The sequence below is a fragment of the Gopherus flavomarginatus genome, chromosome 5, assembly GCF_025201925.1.
Source record: "Gopherus flavomarginatus isolate rGopFla2 chromosome 5, rGopFla2.mat.asm, whole genome shotgun sequence".
Classification (NCBI taxonomy): Eukaryota; Metazoa; Chordata; order Testudines; family Testudinidae; genus Gopherus; species Gopherus flavomarginatus.
Genome location: NC_066621.1, coordinates 25,074,985 through 25,093,372, shown reverse-complemented (window position 1 = coordinate 25,093,372; position 18,388 = coordinate 25,074,985). Strand labels below are relative to the sequence as shown.

General features: G+C 47.4%; 1 pseudogene; it reads left to right on the top strand.

Annotated features, from left to right (window-relative positions):
- Positions 1-244: 244 nt before the first annotated feature.
- Positions 245-18,388, top strand: part of LOC127051467 (uncharacterized) — a 99,825-nt pseudogene continuing 81,681 nt past the window's right edge.

Here is an 18,388-nt window from a genome sequence, read left to right as displayed (position 1 = left end):
CATTTCTGTAAATTCAAGATGGTATATTACAGGGTCTTTCAGCTTATAGACACTAGAGAGAAGCCTCCCCCCTGCAAAAATACAATTTAAAATACTTCCAGCAAAATACACATTTGCAAATACAGAAAACAATCAAAAGACTAAACTCACCTTTTTCCTGGTACTTACTAAAATTAGAACAGAAGAGTTTTTTTAGAAAGATTGGAGGAATCTGCTTACATGTCTGGTCCCTCTCAGAACCGCCATGTCCGATACCCTTGTGATCCCCATGCTGAACCCCCTGATCTACAGCCTGAGGAACAAGGGGGTGAAGGACACCCTGAGGAGGACAATACACCAGAAAATTATTCCTCGCTGTATGTAAATATAGGGACTGGTTTTTACTGATCAGTACTGAAGTGCAGATATGGGCTAGTTCTCGCTCACTAAGTCATTGTGCAGAAATTTCTGTCATCATGTGATTTACAGGATGAAACAATCTGGAAATGGAACTTGAGCCCGATAATGAAGGAAGGCGCCATTTCCCTTGAAAAACAGTGTCCAGTAACTGTGTTGCAGCTTCTCCTTTATGCACTGAAATGTGATTTCTGCAATATAGACACCTCCCCCTGCTCATTCCACTACCTTTTGAACTACATCGGTTAACTTAGCAGCTGATATAAAGAGATGCTCAGACTGTTATTATTTCTATTTGTCACCACTATTATCACAGCCCCCACCTAAAATCACTGTACAATTAAATAAAGGGAGGTGAACATGGAGAGGTGTTTTTATAGCTAGATAGTCAGACAGATGGCTCTGTTCGGGGATAGACAGACAGACACTAGACAGACAGATGTTTTTCTATGGGGATAGACGGAGACATGGTTATGTCTGGGGTTAGACAGACAAACACGTCATTAGACAGACACAGGAGAAAGGATGGTCCAGAGGTTATCGTACTCGCCTAAGACTTCAGGGCTCTGAGTTTCAATTCCGCCTCCACTGCAGACTTTCTTTGTGATCTTGAGCAAATCACTTTGGGCCCGATTTTTTAAAGGGATTTCAGTTCCTAATTCCCATTGAAATCAATGGGATTTATGTGGTCGAAATACCTTTAAAAAAATCTGGGTTTAGTCTCTCTTTGCCTCTGTTTGTCACTTGTAATATGGAGGTAAGAGAAGGAGTGTTGTAAGCAAGACACTAGAACTGATTCTTCTGCCCTACTCCGCGCTGACTAGGCCTCAACTGGAGTCTTGTGTCCAGTTCTGGGCATCACTTTTCAGGAAAGATGTGGATCAATTGCAGAGTCCAGATAAGAGCGACAAAAACATGAGTACCGTGTCTCCATGTGGCTCACAGAAGCAGCAGCACATCTTCTACCTTGCTTCTATTCATAAGGAAATCCAGGAGGCTCCACATGCTGCCCGTGCCCCAAGCACCGCCCCTGCAACTCCCATTGGCTGGGAACCAAAGCAAATGGGAGCTTCAGGGCAGTGCCTGCAGATGGGGCAGTTTGCCCATCCCTGGGCTAAGGGCACACAGTGTTCGCAGTTACATTGCCCACTTCTGTACCTGTGTGTGCTGGTTTTGGGGTTAATACGGAGAATCGGATAATAGAAGGTCAGATAAACAGGGTTCTACTGTAGCATGATCATGCTATTCTTTCTGAGCTGCTTAGCTTCTAGTGAGGTTTTGCGTCACTATTCCAATCATAGATTTAGGGAAACCTAATTTAGGCTCCTCTCTGTGAAAAGGAAAGGAAAAGTGAAGTGCTTCAGTAAAATCAATGTTACCAAAATGAAATGGTTCCATGTTTGTATTTCAAAAGGACATTTGGCTTCAAAAGTTTATTTTGTTTTGGACCAGATTGTCCCTTTTATTTTTTGTGGCACACAAGCAGGCAAGTTAGAGAAAACATAAAATACTCTTGCTGGAAGTTTGCAAAGTCTCGCTAATTTGTTTCTTAGGAGCCAGACCAATAACACATAAGAACCCAAAACTCAGAGGGAGAGAACGCAGTCTACTGCCTGTAACAGAGAGGCACAACTCACTGGGTACCTGCTGACTGGCTGCTGCTACACCCTGATTGTGGGCTGCCCTACTGAGCTCCCTAGCATGCAAGCACACCCAGGAACCCTGCCCAAAATTTAAAGTCACAGTATTCAATTTTAACACAACCACAAATACACCAGAGCATCAACATGTTCTGTTTTACAAGGCCTCTCCTTTTTTTGGAACCCTTGTCTCTAAACATGCCATGCGGGATTTGAATCATATTTCAGCGACTAATTATCAGGTAGGTGGAATCATCATTAATGTGTATTCTGGGTAGTTATGTTGTTGGCTTCTGTAGGAAATGTGTGAAAACAGGAGCACTGGGAAAGCCTGTTTCCCCCCCTCTCCCCCGACAACACACATACACACCATACATTTGCTGCCCACTGGTATTGCCTGAGCAGTAGCATTGTAACATCAGAGATAACCCACCACTCAGCACTCCCTCCCTCCGGTTAATTTTCATACTTGGGGAGAATGACTAGCACCCTGGCTGCCATGGCAACAGCTACCTTTGACAACTAGTTGCCCCATTATTACCAGATCATCATCACAGAAAGGAAGTTTGTAATGAAACAGGGCCCGATCTGGATAACCAGGACAGCCCCTGCTGTGCTCAGGGGTGTTTGTGCTGTGGTAGGGTGCTGTGTTCCTTCGCAAAGGGCAGGTGTTTGCTACTGTCCTCAGCAAGGCCTAGGTGAAAACAACATGAACAATTCCAGCTCTTTTTCTTGAATATTGTTTCTCTGGTTCTTGCACATTCAGGGTTATAGCTGAGAACTGTCACTGACCCTGAAGTTGCATCAAATGAGTTTTGTTTTAATGCAGTTTAATGTAATGACTTTCAATACTCTGATCAGCACAGCACTGAGTGGTGAAACAGGGATTTTCACCAAGAGAACAATAGCAATAAAATATAGACTGAACCAACACATGAGTAAGAGCTTCATTGTTTAAACAGCATGTAGAGGTGCAGACTCACCCCCACAGCATCTCCTGCTGGTGACTTCTGGGAATTAGCTCATTCCAGCTCCAGAGCGCTCTCTGCAGGCCAGTGATCCACCTGTCCTCTTGCCCCCGTGCCTCTCCCTGGACCCAGTGCCCATTTAGCAGAGGTGCTGCCCCCTTGCAGTAGCCCCTTTCTCTCAGAGCCTCCACCTTCTGTCCCCACCTCACCTCAGTATCAGGCTACCACCAGTCAGCCATCTAACCCCCACACCCTGGGGCAGACTGCAGTATCAGCCACTCATCACTGGCAAGGAAGGTTTGGACCTGCTGCCTTAGCCAACCCTGTGCTGCCCTCTACAACCCCCAGTACCCGTTTGTCTTCTGCTAGGCCACAGCCAAGGGCTTTCCAGGCTAGAGCTCCCCAGCTTTTCAGCCTGTCCCCAGCCCTTCTCCACTCAGGTATCCTGTCTCTAGTTCCTTGCAGCCAGACCCTTCTCCCTCTACAAACAGAAAAAAACTGATCATTCTGCCTTCCCTGGCCTTCTTATAAGGCCCTGTTGCTCAGCTTGGGGTGTGGCCCAAGCTGCAGCCACTTTCCCCAATCAGCCAGGGTTTTACCTTGCCCAGCCCCAGACCTCTGCAGGGCTTTTCCAACCCCTTCCAGGCTGGAGCGGGTGGTCACCCCGTTACACAGCACAGAGATAAAAGATTTTCTTCCTATTAAAAAAAAAACAAAGGAAATTAATAAACAAAAACTCTTCATTTAACATTACTCACGTTTGCTTTCATCAATCAAATCATGAGGAAATACAAAGTCAAGGATTTTAAACAGGATGAAAAGGTTACAAAGTGAAGCATTCTCAGGTTAGCAAATGTCCAAAGAAGTGTTGCCCTGGCACCCTCAGTTCAGTCCTCTTGTGCATTTGCAGGATGATGCAGACTTTAATGATATGATCCCATAGTATTTTTTTCCAACGGGACCCCTGCCTTATTCAGCGTACAGGGTTTTCTGCTCTGGGGCTGTGTATTGAAGGAGTCTGTTGCCTGTAGGATCCCTGCCTCGTTTCATGCAAAGCTAACGTTGCACAGGCAATGCTCATTCTGGTATTTCCTAACTTGAGAGTGCTTCACTTTGCAGCCTTTTAGTCCTCTGTGCATTTCCTAATGGTTATAGCTTGCTTTACTGGTGAGAACAGTCTTCATGACAAAGGGCTTGGTTATTTGTGTGTGTGTGTGATGTCTCCATTATTTATCTGGTTAGTGTCACTAGTGTGCGCTTTACAAGACAGAGAAAGTAAGAACACTCCCTGATACAAAGTCACTGTGATCTAAGGAAGACTGACACTGTCAAGGTTTCTTTCTCCACTTTGAACTTTATAGAGTACAAGTGTGGGGACCTGCATGAACACTTCTAAGCTTAATTACTAGCTTAGGTCTGGTAACGCTGCCACCAGCCAGAAATTCAGTGTCTGGCGCACTCCCTGTCCCCCCCACCCCCCGCAGACTTTCCCCTCCCTGGGTTGCCTTGAGAGGCTTCACCAATTCCCTGGTGAACACAGATTTAAACTCCTTGGATCTTAAAACAAGGAGGAATTAACCATCCCCCCTCCTTTCTCCCCACCAATCCCTGGTGAGTTCAGACCCAGTCCCCTTGGATCTTAAAACAAGGAAAATCAATCAGATTCTTAAAAAGAAAGCTTTTAATTAAAGAAAGAAAAGGTAAAAATTATCTCTGTAAAATCAAGATGGAAAATGCTTTACAGGGTACTCAGATTCATATAGACCAGAGGGACCCCCTCAGCCTTAGATTTAAAGTTACAACAAACAGAGGTAAAAATCCTTCCAGCAAAAAGAAACATTCACAAGTTGAGAAAACAAACATAAGACTAATCTGCCTTGCCTGGCTATTTCTTACAATTTTGATACATGAAAGACTGATTCAGAAAGATTTGGAGAGCCTGGATGTACGTCTGGTCCCTCTTAGTCCCAAGAGCGAACAATACCCAAAACAAAGAACACAAACAAAGACGTCCCTCCACCAAGATTTGAAAGGATCTTGTCCCCCTATTGGTCCTCTGGTCAGGTGTCAGCCAGGTTTACTGAGCTTCTTAACCCTTTACAGGTAAAAGAGACATTAACCCTTGACTTTCTGTTTATGATAGGCCCCCCAAATCTTAGACAGTGTGGAACCACACTGGCAGTGATTTCTTCCTAGAACTTTAGAATAAACAGATAAATAAAACACATGTACCTTTACATATACTACTAATTATGTAAAACTACAAGATTTTCCACATTTCAAGGATAATTTTTTAACCAGTTGATTCTGGGAAACTTTCACGGGAGAGTGCATCAGCTACTTTGTTAGAAGCTCCTGAAATGTGTTGAATTTCAAAATCAAAATCTTGGAGAGCTAAACTTCATCGAAGAAGTTGTTTTGTTGTTTCTCTTGGCAGTATGAAGCCACTTTAGCGCAGCATGGTGGCTTTGTAGCTGGAAGCGCCATCCCCAAACGTGTGGGCGTAGCTTTTCCAGGGCATACACAATGGTGTAGCATTCTTTTTCACTGATTGACCAGTGGCTTTCCCTCTCAGACAGTTTCTTGCTGAGAAACACGACAGGATAGAAGTTTTGATCCCGTCCTTTCTGCATTAAAACTGCTCCTACACCACGCTCAGACGCATCTGTGGTTACTAGGAATGGTTTGTCAAAGTCTGGGGCCCTTAGCACCAGGTCAGACATGAGTGTTGCCTTAAGCTGGGTAAAGGCCTTTTGACACTCATCAGTCCACTTAACTGCATTTGGCTGGGTCTTTCTGGTCAGGTCTGTTAGTGGGGCAGCGATTTGGCTGTAGTGTGGTACAAATCGCCTGTAATATCCAGCCAAGCCTAAGAAGGATTGGACCTGTTTCTTTGACTTTGGGACAGGCTCCTTTTGGATAGCATCCACCTTGGCCTGTAGGGGAGTTATCGTTCCTTGACCCACCTGGTGCCCCAGGTAAGTCACTCTGTTTTGGCCTATTTGACACTTTTTAGCCGTAACAGTTAGAACTGCCTGCCTGATGCGCTCGAAGACTTTTTCCAGGTGTTCTGCCCAGGAATCAGAAAAAATGGCCACATCATCGAGGTAGGGAACTGCAGATTCTCCCAGTCCTGCTAGGAGACCATCTAGAAGTCTTTGGAAGGTGGCGGGTGCATTTCGCAGCCCGAAAGGAAGCACATTAAATTCATACACCCCTGCATGGGTGACGAATGCTGACCTTTCTCTGGCGGGTTCATCTAGCAGTACTTGCCAGTACCCCTTGGTTAAGTCTATTGTAGAGATGAACTAGGCCCGTCCCAATTTCTCCAATAGCTCATCGGTGCGTGGCATTGGATAGTTGTCGGGATGAGTTACAGCATTTAGCTTACGGTAGTCCACGCAAAAGCGTATTTCCCCATCTGGTTTGGGAACTAGAACCACTGGAGATGAGCATGCACTGTTAGAGGGACGGATTATACCCATCTGTAGCATGCTTTGGATCTCCCATTCTATGGCAGCTTGGGCATGAGGAGATGCCCGGTAGGGTGGGGTTCTAATTGGGTGAGCATTACCTGTGTCAATGGAGTGATATGCCCGTTCAGTCTGTCCTGGGGTGGCTGAGAACAATGGGGCGAAGCTAGTGCACAGCTCCTTGATCTGTTGCCGCTGCAGACGTTCCAGGGCTGTGGAGAGGTTCACCTCTTCCATGCCACCGTCACTTTTTCCTTCGTAGTAGACACCGTCAGGCCACTCAGCATCATCTCCTTCCTGGGCTGTAAACTGACAAACCTGTAAGTCTCTGGAATAAAATGGCTTGAGAGAATTAACATGGTAAACTCTGGGCTTTAGGGAAGAATTGGGAAATGCTATGAGGTAGTTAATAGATTCCAGGCGCTTTTGGACTGTGAATGACTCTTCCCATGATGCTTCCATTTTATGGGCCTGTTGCGCCTTCAAGACCATAACCTGGTCTCCTACCTTGAAGGAACGCTCTCTGGTATGTCTATCATACCAGGCCTTTTGCTCTCTTTGAGCATCCTTTAGGTTTCCTTTAGCAAGGGCTAAAAAGTGTCAGAGGGTGCTTTGTAGGTTGCTTACAAAGTCCAGAATGTTAGTTTCTGGAGAAGGCGTAAACCCCTCCCATTGCTGCTTCACCAACTGTAATGGTCCCTTAACCTCGTGGCCATACACAAGTTCGAATGGTGAAAACCCTAAACTGGGATGTGGTACAGCCCTGTAGGCAAAAAGCAACTGCTGCAACACTAGATCCCAATCATTGGAGTGTTCATTTATGAATTTACGTATCATGGCCCCCAAAGTTCCATTAAACCTCTCCACCAGGCCATTGGTTTGATGGTGGTAAGGGATGGCAACCAAGTGATTCACCCCATGAGCTTCCCACAGATTTTTCATGGTCCCTGCCAGGAAATTAGTTCCCGAATCTGTAAGGATGTCGGAGGGCCAACCTACCCTGGCAAAAATGTCTGCTAAGGACTGCCACACAGTTTTAGCCCTGGTGTTGCTTAGAGCTACTGCTTCTGACCATCGGGTAGCAAAATCCATGAAGTCAGTATGTACTGCTTTCCCCTGGGGGTCGTTTTTGGGAAAGGACAATATCCACAGCTACTAGCTGAAGTGGGACCTAAATTATGGGAAGTGGCTGGAGAGGGGCTTTGACCTGGTCTTGGGGCTTCCCCACTCGTTGGCACATCTCACAAGACCAGACATAAATAGCAACGTCTTTGTCCATTCCCTCCCAGTGGAAAGACTTCCCCAACCAGTCCTTGGTTCTATTCACCCCAGAATGGCCACTGGGATGATCATGGAACTACCAACTGTTTTTGAGGGCGCCAGTCTTCCTGGTGTCTGCCAGAAAGAGTCTCCTTGTATAAAAGTCCTTGTTCTACAACAAACCGGGATTGGTTAGAGGAGCTGAGAGGCGGTGGGGTGCTCCGTGCCGCCGCCCAAGCTTTCTGAAAGCTGTCATCTGCTTCCTGCTCAGTCTGGAACTGTTCCCTTGATGCTGGAGACGTCAGTTCCTCCTTAGACTGTGGACTTGGGCTTCGTCCCTCTGGAAGTGATGCAGGTGATGGGGTTGTTTTCGCTGATTGTGAACCGCTTTCCGCTGGTGCACTATGTGATATTTCAGGCTCTGGCTGAGCCTCTTGGGTAGGGTTGTCTGCTGCTTCTGCCAGTCCAGGCCCGCTGGTGCCCTCTGGCGTTGGAGTTGTAGATGGGTTTGCAAACGCTGGCGTCAGTGCTGGCAACGGTTCTGGTGCTGGTTGCTTTTCCAGTTCCAGTTCTGGGACTGGATGCACTATGGCTGTTGCAGTCATTGGCAGGGGATCCCATTCCACCACCTCTGTCTGGGTCTCTGGTAACACAGACGGAGCCCTTGTGGATGGCTCAGGAACAGGGATGGGTGTGGAAGCTTGCCTGGCTTGGCTGCGTATGACCATCCCCACCCTCTTGGCCAGCTTCACCTGGTTGGCCAAGTCTTCCCCCAGTAGCATGGGGATGGGATCATTGTCATAGACTGCAAAAGTCCACATTCCTGACCAGCCCTTGTACTGGACAGGCAATTCAGCAGTAGGCAAGTTTAAAGATTTTGACATGAATGGGTAAATTGTCACTTGGGCCTCTGGGTTGATGAATTTGGGGTTCACTAAGGATTGGTGGATAGCTGACACTTGTGCCCCGGTGACTCTCCACGCGATAACCTTTTTTCCGCCCTTTCTCAAGGTTTCCCTTCGCTCCGAGGGTATTTGAGAGGCATCTGGGCCTGGGGATCTTTGGTGTGATGGTGGTGTAATGAACTGTACTCAGTTGGGGTTCTTGGGGCAGTTGGCCTTTATATGTCCCAGTTCATTACATTTAAAATATCGCCCAGCTGACTGGTCACTGGGCCAAGGTGGGTTGCTGGAGACTGGTGAGGTGGGACAATAGGGTGTCTGGGGCTTTCCTTGGGTTGTGGGTGGGGTCTTGGGTTGCCCTCGGTGATAGGGCTTATTTTCAGTTTGCCCCTTCTGATATTCGCTCCCCTTGCTAGTCGTTTTTTTCTTTTCTGCCACTTCCACCCATCTGGCTCCAATCTCCCCTGTCTCGGTTACAGTTTTGGGTTTCCCATCTAGGATGTACCTTTCTATTTCCTCAGGAACACCCTCTAAGAACTGCTCCATTTGCATTAGGAAGGACAGCTCTTCCAGAGATTTAGCATTTGCTCCTGATATCCAGGACTCCCAATTCTTCCCAATGTGGTAGGCCTGTCGGGTAAATGACACATCTGGTTTCCACCTTAGGGCTTTGAACCTCCGACGGGCATGCTCAGGTGTTAGCCCCATTCTGATTCTGGCCTTGGTTTGAAAAAGTTTATAATTGTTCGTGTTTTCCCTAGGCATTTCAGCCGCCACCTCTTCTAAGGGTCCACTGAGCTGTGGCCTCAGTTCTGTCATGTACTGGTCTGTCGAGATGTTGTACCCAAGGCAGGCCCTTTCAAAATTTTCTAAGAAGGCCTCAGTATCATCACCTGCTTTGTAGGTGGGGAATTTCCTGGGATGGGGAACAGTACCTGCAGAAGGGTTGTTAGGGTTGGCTGTTCCATCCTGCTTAGCCTTTTCTAATTCCAGGGCCTGCTGGTGGGCCTCCCTCTGGAGCTCCAAAGCCCTCCGGTGGTCAGCCTCTTTGGCTTTTTCTTCTCTTTCTCTCTCTCTTTCTTTCATCTCCATCTCTTTTTCTTTCATCTCTATCTCTTTTTGTTTCATCTCCATAGTTCTCCTGTGGTCAGCCTCTTTGGCTTTCTCTTCTGTGTCCAGCCTAGTCATTTCTAGCTTGTTAACTGTTTCACTGGTACTCATTTTCCAGCTTTCTTGTGCTGGCCACACCCCGCTCTGCAGCTCACTGAAACCTGGGATGCACTCCACTCAGGGCTGCTTGGTTAACAGAAATTTTCTAACTAGCTATACCCGAGAGGTAGAAAGAAAGAAAACAATTCAACTTGTAAATTCCTTTTTGCTGTCTGCTTCCTCACAGCTTGAAACCTCCAAAGACCCTTGTTAAAAAACTCAACACCTCTGCCCTCAGCCTGCTTTCCAAGCAGCTAGAAAGGAGAGAAAAAAAATCCTACTGGCTTTTGGTTCCTAAAAATCCCACACCGCTGCTCACCATGTCAAGGTTTCTTTCCCCACTCTGAACTTTAGAGTACAAATGTGGGGACCTGCCTGAGCACTTCTAAGCTTAATTACTAGCTTAGATCTGGTAACGCTGCCACCAGCCAGAAATTCAGTGTCTGGCGCACTCCCTGTCCCCCCCTCCCCCCGCAGACTTTCCCATCCCTGAGTTGCCTTGAGAGGCTTCACCAATTCCCTGGTGAAAACAGATTTAAACTCCTTGGATCTTAAAACAAGGAGGAATTAACCATCCCCCCTCCTTTCTCCCCACCAATCCCTGGTGAGTTCAGACCCAATCCCATTGGATCTTAAAACAAGGAAAATCAATCAGATTCTTAAAAAGAAAGCTTTTAATTAAAAAAAGAAAAGGTAAAAATTATCTCTGTAAAATTAGGATGGAAAATGCTTTACAGGGTACTCAGATTCATATAGACCAGAGGGACACCCCCTAGCCTTAGATTCAAAGTTACAGCAATCAGAGGTAAAAATCCTTCCAGCAAAAAGAAACATTCACAAGTTGAGAAAACAAACATAAGACTAATCTGCCTTGCCTGGCTATTTCTTACAATTTTGACACATGAAAGACTGATTCAGAAAGATTTGGACAGTCTGGATGTACGTCTGGTCCCTCTTAGTCCCAAGAACGAACAACACCCAAAACAAAGAGCACAAACAAAGACTTCCCTCCACCAAGATTTGAAAGTATCTTGTCCCCCTGTTGGTCCTCTGGTCAGGTGTCAGCCAGGTTTACTGAGCTTCTTAACCCTTTACAGGTAAAAGAGACATTAACCCTTGACTATCTGTTTATGATAGACACATACAAAAAAAGCAGGAGATGTAAGAAGTAGGACGTTCTTTCTTTCTTTTGATGAATAGTCATTTATTTATTATGAATTATTATTATGATTAAAGAAAGGGTGGTGGGTTGGGGAACTTGTGTGGTGAGGATGTTCTGTGCAGAAGTTTCCATTGTTTGGCACATGCAGCTGATCTGAAGTGCCACGCAGTGCTAGGTTTTGGGTAGCAAGCCCTCTCACAATGGCAAAGAGCCTTTTCAAAACTCTGATGCAATCTTCTCTTGATGCTCATCATCTATGGTGGACTTTAAACTTAGGCTCCTCTCAAGCTCTTTCCATGTATAGAATACTCTCTGGTGATTTGCTGCCTTCTCATGGCATGCCACATTTCTAGCCAGATTTTTCCAGTCCTTTGTTCCTGTATAACGCAATGTGGCTGGAACATTAGACTGGAAGAGTTTGCAACAAAAACAGCATGCAGCATTCTGGGTTTTTGAGTATCTAAGCCATGGCCTCTCCACTTTGTCACCATTGGGGATTTCACACCAGGAATGTGTTAGATGGAAACTTCTATTTTCATTGTCTTTGGGGAACATGAAGTTTTTTACTTGCTGTGGCCCATGCAATACAAGGAAGTCCCTCAGGCTACTGCTCAAGTGGGTCCACACTCCTGGATCATCTAGACTTAAGGAACTAAACTCAGCACCGGCTGTTTCTTGCACCTCCACCAAACTCTTCTCTGAGCTACACTTTTCTTTAGGAATGTGCATGGTTCCATCCATTTGAGATGGAGATATGGATGCCACAGTAGCTGCCAGGTCACCTGCACTCTGACTAACTGGAAGATCAGGCATCTCCTCACTGCTCACATCCTCACTGGGGCCGGAAGGCTCACCATGAACATTTGTGTCTCTGTATCTCAGGAGAGCTCCTTCCTGCTTAGACAGAAAAGCTTCCTTTGCTTTCTTTCCTTTTCTGAATGCTGCCCCAGGGTGGCGTTTTCTTCTTTCACTCATTGTCATAACCTATTCCCAGATTTGGACCTTAGCGTCCAAAATATGGGGGTTAGCATGAAAACCTCCAAGCTTAGTTGCCAGCTTGGACCTGGTAAAGCTGCCACCACCCAAAAAATTAGAGTGTTTGGGGGCACTCTGGTCCCCCCAAAAACCTTCCCTGGGGACCCCAAGACCCAGATTCCTTGAGTCTCACAACAAAGGGGAATAAACCATTTCCCTTCCCCCCTCCAGGTGTTCCCTCCCTGGGTTCCTGGAAAGATACACAGAAGCATGCTCCGTGAATCTAAACAGAGGAATTCCACCCTCCCTATTTCCAGTCCTGGAAACAGAAGTACTTCCCTCTTCACCCAGAGGGAATGCAAAGTCAGACTAGTAAATCTAACACACACAGATTTCCCCCTGACTTCTTCCTCCCACCAATTCCCTGGTGAGCACAGACTCAATTCCCTGGAGTTCCCCACTAAAGAAAAACTCCAACAGGTCTTAAAAGAAAGCTTTATGTAAAAAGAAAGAAAAATACATAAAAATGGTCTATCTGTATTAAGGTGACAAATACAGGGTCAATTGCTTAAAAGAAATATGAATAAACAGCCTTATTCAAAAAGAATACAATTCAAAACATTCCAGCAACTACACACATGTAAATACAAAATAAAACCCCTATAAATCACTATTTTATCTTTTGTACTTACAACTGGGAAACAGAAGATTAGAAAGCAAGAGACAGAAATCCTCTCATAGCCGAGAGAGAGACAGGCACAAGACCAGAACAAAGGACTCACACACAAACTTCCCTCCACCCAGATTTGAAAAAGTCTTGTTTCCTGATTGGTCCTCTGGTCAGGTGTTTCAGGTTACTCCTTTCCAGGTGAAAGAGACATTAACCCTTAGCTATCTGTTTATGACACTCATGACTGCTGTTCTGTGCCAGCTAGAGTGGCTCTCAACACTACGTTGAAGGGGACAAATAAGTAGGCTGGTAGCAGGTCCTGAGTGAGGGAAGATATCAGCGTCTTAAGGGCCTACCAGGCTCCTACTACTTCAGTTGACTGTCTGTTCTCCTCAAGCAGGTTCAGGAAAGCAGCAGGAAATAGGAAGCTCTCTGAGAAGCTGGTGTTAATCAGTCCAGGCTCCTGGGGGTTCTCGAGAGGTACATAAGAGGCTCCTCCTCCTCTCTCTCCCTGGAGCTCCTACTGCTTTCTGTTATTCCCTCTCCCCTTCTCTCCTGTCTGCCTGTTATGTCTCTTGTGCCCCCCTTCCTGCAGCACAGCACTCCACCATCTCTGTGCATCTAGAGCAGATAGAAAACATATGCACCAGCACCAGACACAGTTTTCTACACTCTGGGTCCTAGTCGCATCCTCCCACAGTCTGGCACCGGAGGCAGCCGCCTCAGTTCGCCTCAAGGTAAGGCCAGCCCTGTCCTGTGGGCACGGAGAACCTAACTCCTATTGAGGTCAGCCAGGGAGGCTGGATGTGCACGTTGCAGGAAATTGACACTCAGGGCAGCGTAATCCACTGAAAAAACGCATCTTGCTAATTGCAACCCAGGCTCTCCCTGTGTGGCTCTTTGTCCTGCCTCTGTTGGCTAGAGCTTGAGCGGAGCTTTCTGAGACAGCTGCTGTGGCTGTGGCCAGCCATCGAAGCGCGTTTCCCATCGTCTCTCTTCTGGCTGTGGATGTTTGACTGCAGCAGCCCCGCAGAGGTCCCAACCTCACTCTCTATTGTCCATTCTCCCCTTGCTTGCATGGTGCTTCATGGACCATTAAGTAGCCTCATGAAAATATCCCATTTGTGGACACAGGGACCAGCAACTGATTCCCCAACCTAAAGTCCCCTTTGCAATCCAGGGAAACAGCCTGGGTTGTCTGGAGTGCAGGGTTTGGCCCATGGTGACTGCAGACACTGCCCCTGCTGCACAGCAACTCCTGGGACCCCTTTAGCCCATCAGCACTTGGCTCTCCCGCATTCTGCTGAGCAGTTGAGATCTGGGGGAACAGAAACTCTTTGTTAGAGATGGAATATCTCCTCCCAGGAACACTCTGTCAATGGCTGCCAGAGGCCATCCCTGTGAAACCCCAAATGTGCAGCCCCTTGGATTTCCACAGGGGAGATCTCAGCTCATTCACTTGTCACCCATGGCTGCAGTCTCTGACAGGGGAAATGTAGAGGGGGGGTGTTGCCAGTGGTCCCTTCTACAGCGCCCATAACGGGAAAAGGTTTGGCCTTGTGATGCGAGGCCTAAGTCTGAGAATCAGGGCTCCTGGGTTCTATGGCTCTGGAATGGGATTTGGTCTAGTGGGTGGAGCTGGATTTGTTTACAGTGAGTGAGAGGGGCTTGTGCTGAAGGACCCTGGGTCAATCCCCACCAATTCTTGTGATGTCTACATGTGGCCATGATTTTACTTACCTCTCTATGTAGGTTATTTAGACCATTCCTGGATATGTGTTACATCTGCTGCTGGCCATCCCTGAGATGTAGGTCCTTCATCCACAGAAGGACATGGCATATCAAGGTCAATCCAGCAGCTCTCATCCGGTCTTCACCTCCACAATGGACAGCGAGCTCTAACCTGACCAGAGAAAGACAGGGTGGTGTTCTTCAGGGGAATCTGCTGGTGCTCCTGCGTCCCCTGCCCCACCTGACACCCCGACATGCTAACAGTTTTCCAAAGATACCATTAATCTCAGATAAACAAAGCAGCTGAGATGAGGTCAGTGTGGGTGGATTTACTGAGCAGACTGGTTCTAATGGAAGAACAGATTTCTCCCCTGCTCTAGGGAGATTCCCATAGAAAAAGTCTCGGATGGTGGGGGTGAGAGCAATGCAAACCCCCAACCCCGTGAATGGCAGGAAATCAGGACTCGGGGAGTTAAGGGGTGTCTCTGTCCTGCTGGAGGGTGCAGATCTGGAGAGCAGGAAGAGCACTAGTGGCATTGTAGGAAAGACAGTGACTTCTACCTGTGAAGGTGGCTGAAGCTTCTGGCAGACACTAGAGTCCAGGATCCTTACACCTCCTTTGGGGATCCTTTTCCTAGGAATAAAATAAGGACACCACACAGAGAATGACATTTAAATCTCAGGTCTGGGATCCAGGGAAAAGGGATTATCTCAGCCAGGCTATGTACCAGGAACCTGATTTTTGTCCCAAGAGCCACAATTACCCAGATGAGGTTTTCTTCCCCATTTGCTTTCAGGTTATTTACTCATAGTATTCATTTGTTTGCTTTGCTGGGTCTCCACTCTCTGCAGCTGTTCATTGGTTTTAGTAACAGTCTTTCAGTTTTTGCTTCTGTTTCCTCTTCTTACCGTGTTGGATCTGCTTAGAACTTTTTTTTAAAAAATCAATTCAAACCAAAATCCTGATCCTACATTGAAGAGTAAGGTTTCTGAGAATTTGGCTGCAAAACTTTAGTGTCTGCATATTTAATTCGCTCTTATTTATTCAGGTGCAGGTCTGATGCAATCTGCACCCCCAAGAATGCCCATATGACGCACGGGGGGGCCTTCGAATACCTGTTAAAAGAGAAGAAGAGAGTAGATTAAAAGGTGGGGAAATCAACCAATGATTCAGCACTTCTCTGCATCATTGAAGCACCAGGCATGGGAGCAAAACAGGTTGCAAATCCCCATGGTTCTTTCCCACTAGACAGACGTCCAAAAAGAAAAAGGCCTTCAGCCAATTATTTCCTTACACTCTGAAGGGGTGAAATTCAGCCCTGTGCAGACAGCAAGGGCAAGGTCTGTGCATCACAGCGGGGTTAAGTGGCACTTCCCTGCACAGGTGCTGGGAGACTTCAGTGGCACAGTTTTCCTCCTGGATTGGAACAGCCGGCTGGAATCCTGTGAGGTACAGAGCAGAGAGAGGTTAGGGCCACAACGTTCATCTCAGAGGCTGAGCTTCTGCAGACTTTTGGGATGTTCCCATCTGAGGAGGAGGATTTTGGCCAGCCTAAGGTCAGAGCTTTCAGTCACTTCAACCAGTGATTCTCTGGCACAGTTGATCTAAAGCAGCTGAACTTTTCAGGCCTTGCCCCCATCTCCGACCCCCCTCGCACCTCGCATTGCCCTCTAACAGCCCTGTCCCTTCTCTTGATCCCTGCCAAGCCCAAATACAGAACCTAGCCCACGCTCCTCCTCTCAGACCCTCTCCTCACACGATTCTCCCCTGCCTTTGACTGACTGATCCCAGTGCCCTTTACCCAGCTCCTGGAGAAATCATGGCTCCTCAGGACAACCGGGGAGTGGGTAGTTCCAACCTCTGTGTGGGGCGTGTGGTTTTCCGTCTAAGCATCACTGAGAGCCAGCACATCTCAATTTCGCAGGATGAGTGAAGTCTAGGAAGCGCTGCACGTCTTGAGGACTTCCAACTCCGCCCCATTGATGAATGGCTTCCACCTTATTTGGATCAATCGTAACATCTTCTGGGGAGAGGATGTACCCCAAAAACTCTGTGGAGAGTTGGCTGGAGGTTCTGCTTTTCCAATTCTGTGTTGAGACCATGCTGCCGAAACCTCTCCAGGTTCAGATGTGCTGCGCGTGCTGCTCTGGGTTCTCCAGAAAGAGACGTATGTCACCCGACTAGATGACACTGTCCCCGAATAAATCACTGAGGAAGTGTTGCAAGGTCAGGGGACCGTTAGTTAGCTCAAAAAGCATATCAGACTGTTAAAATGTCCATAGTGTGTTTTGAAATCTGTCTTCCATTTGTCCCTTGCCCAAACGAGTGTTAGATTGGAAATCCTTGCAGATGAAGTTTGATGAAAACCTTTGCAGATTTCCTGTGAGCCAACAATTGTGGGATTCACAGCAGAGGGTAATGGTTTCAAATGATCACTTTGTTCAGGAGCTAATTGTCTAAAGAGAGGTGTAGCAGAGTCCCACATTTCTTTTTCCCAAAAAGGGCCTGCTCTTAGGACTGGTTTTCATGACTGTACGCAGGGAGATCCACTAATTCTGGTCCCAACAATGCGTAAATACAGGGAAAAGCAACTTTCAGCCAAGGTGGTAGGTCAATAGGGCAGTCACAGTCCGGTCCAGAGGTAATGAGTCCACATTTCTTTCTAAGCTATCCATGTAATGCTGGTATTTATCAGGAATGCCACCATCAATCAAAACCTAACTCCTCCCCTTGACCCCTACAAGCCCCACCCATTGACCTCTGAGTCCCTCCTGCCTGTCACCAGAAGTCCCACCCCATGGAGGGTTTTAATTTCGGGGTCAAGGCGGCCACATGACTGGAAGCAAGGTGTGTCATGTGACCCCTCTAATAACTCCTCCCACAACTCTCTACCAGTCAGGATGGGTTTCATCCCAAAAGGACCACCCTCAGAGGAGATTTGACCAATCAGGGTGAGTTCTGAGGTGGGGTGACCCGTCCAGAAATGGGTCATGTGACCCCCTCTAAGAACTCCTCCCTCCGCCATCTACCAATTAGGATGGGTTTTGACCCAATAGAACTGCCCCAAGAGGAGATTTTGACCAATCAGGGAGAATTCTGGGGCAGGGTGACCCGTCCGGAAGTGGGCTGTATGACTGTCACGGAGTGTGGGGAGTCCGGTCCTGCACCCCTCTTCCTGGGACCCACAGTGACTCTTGGCCAGCCAGTAAAACAGAAGGTTTATTGGACAACAGGAACACAGGTTACAGCAGAGCTTGCAGGCACAGTCAGGACCCCTCCATCGAGTCCTTCTGGGCTTTCAGGGTGCTTGGATCCTAGCTAGGATACCCTGAATTCCGCCCACACAGCCCCAAGCCCAAACTCAAACTGCTTCCCTCCAGCCACTCCCTTCCTTTGTCCCCTTCCCGGGTAAAGGTGTTGACCTTTCCCCTCCCTTACCTAGCTCAGGTTACAGGCTCCGGTATCGTCCATCCCCTAAAGTCCTCCCCTGCTATCCCATTCCCCACACAGACAGCCCCTACTTCATCACAATGACCCCACTAAGAACTCCTCCCAAGGCCATCTGCCAATCCGAGTGCAGCACCATTACCCCATAAGTCCCAGTACCAGACAGATGAGGCCATCTCTTACCAAGGACACATGTTTTAGAACTCGTGGAAAGGCTGCTGATAGGAAACTTGGACTCCTTCATCACCCGTATAAGAACTTCAGACTTTGTTTTAGGTCTGAGGGTCTTTGACCCTACGCGGAGAAAGCGCTACATTAGCAACAGTCCCGAGGAGGAGGAGGGAGAGAACGAGGGGAGCCCTTCGGCCCAGTCATTGATGGATACACCGGAACCTGAACCGAAAACCCAACTGCTTGTGAGACACTCCAAGGAGCATGGTGGCCTCTCTTTGTCCACCCCTTTAGAAGTGGAATGTGATTGAGGCTCGGGGGAGTCACCGGTGGACAAGGTGAATGGAAAAGATGTCACACAGTTAAATGAATGATTAAGAAGC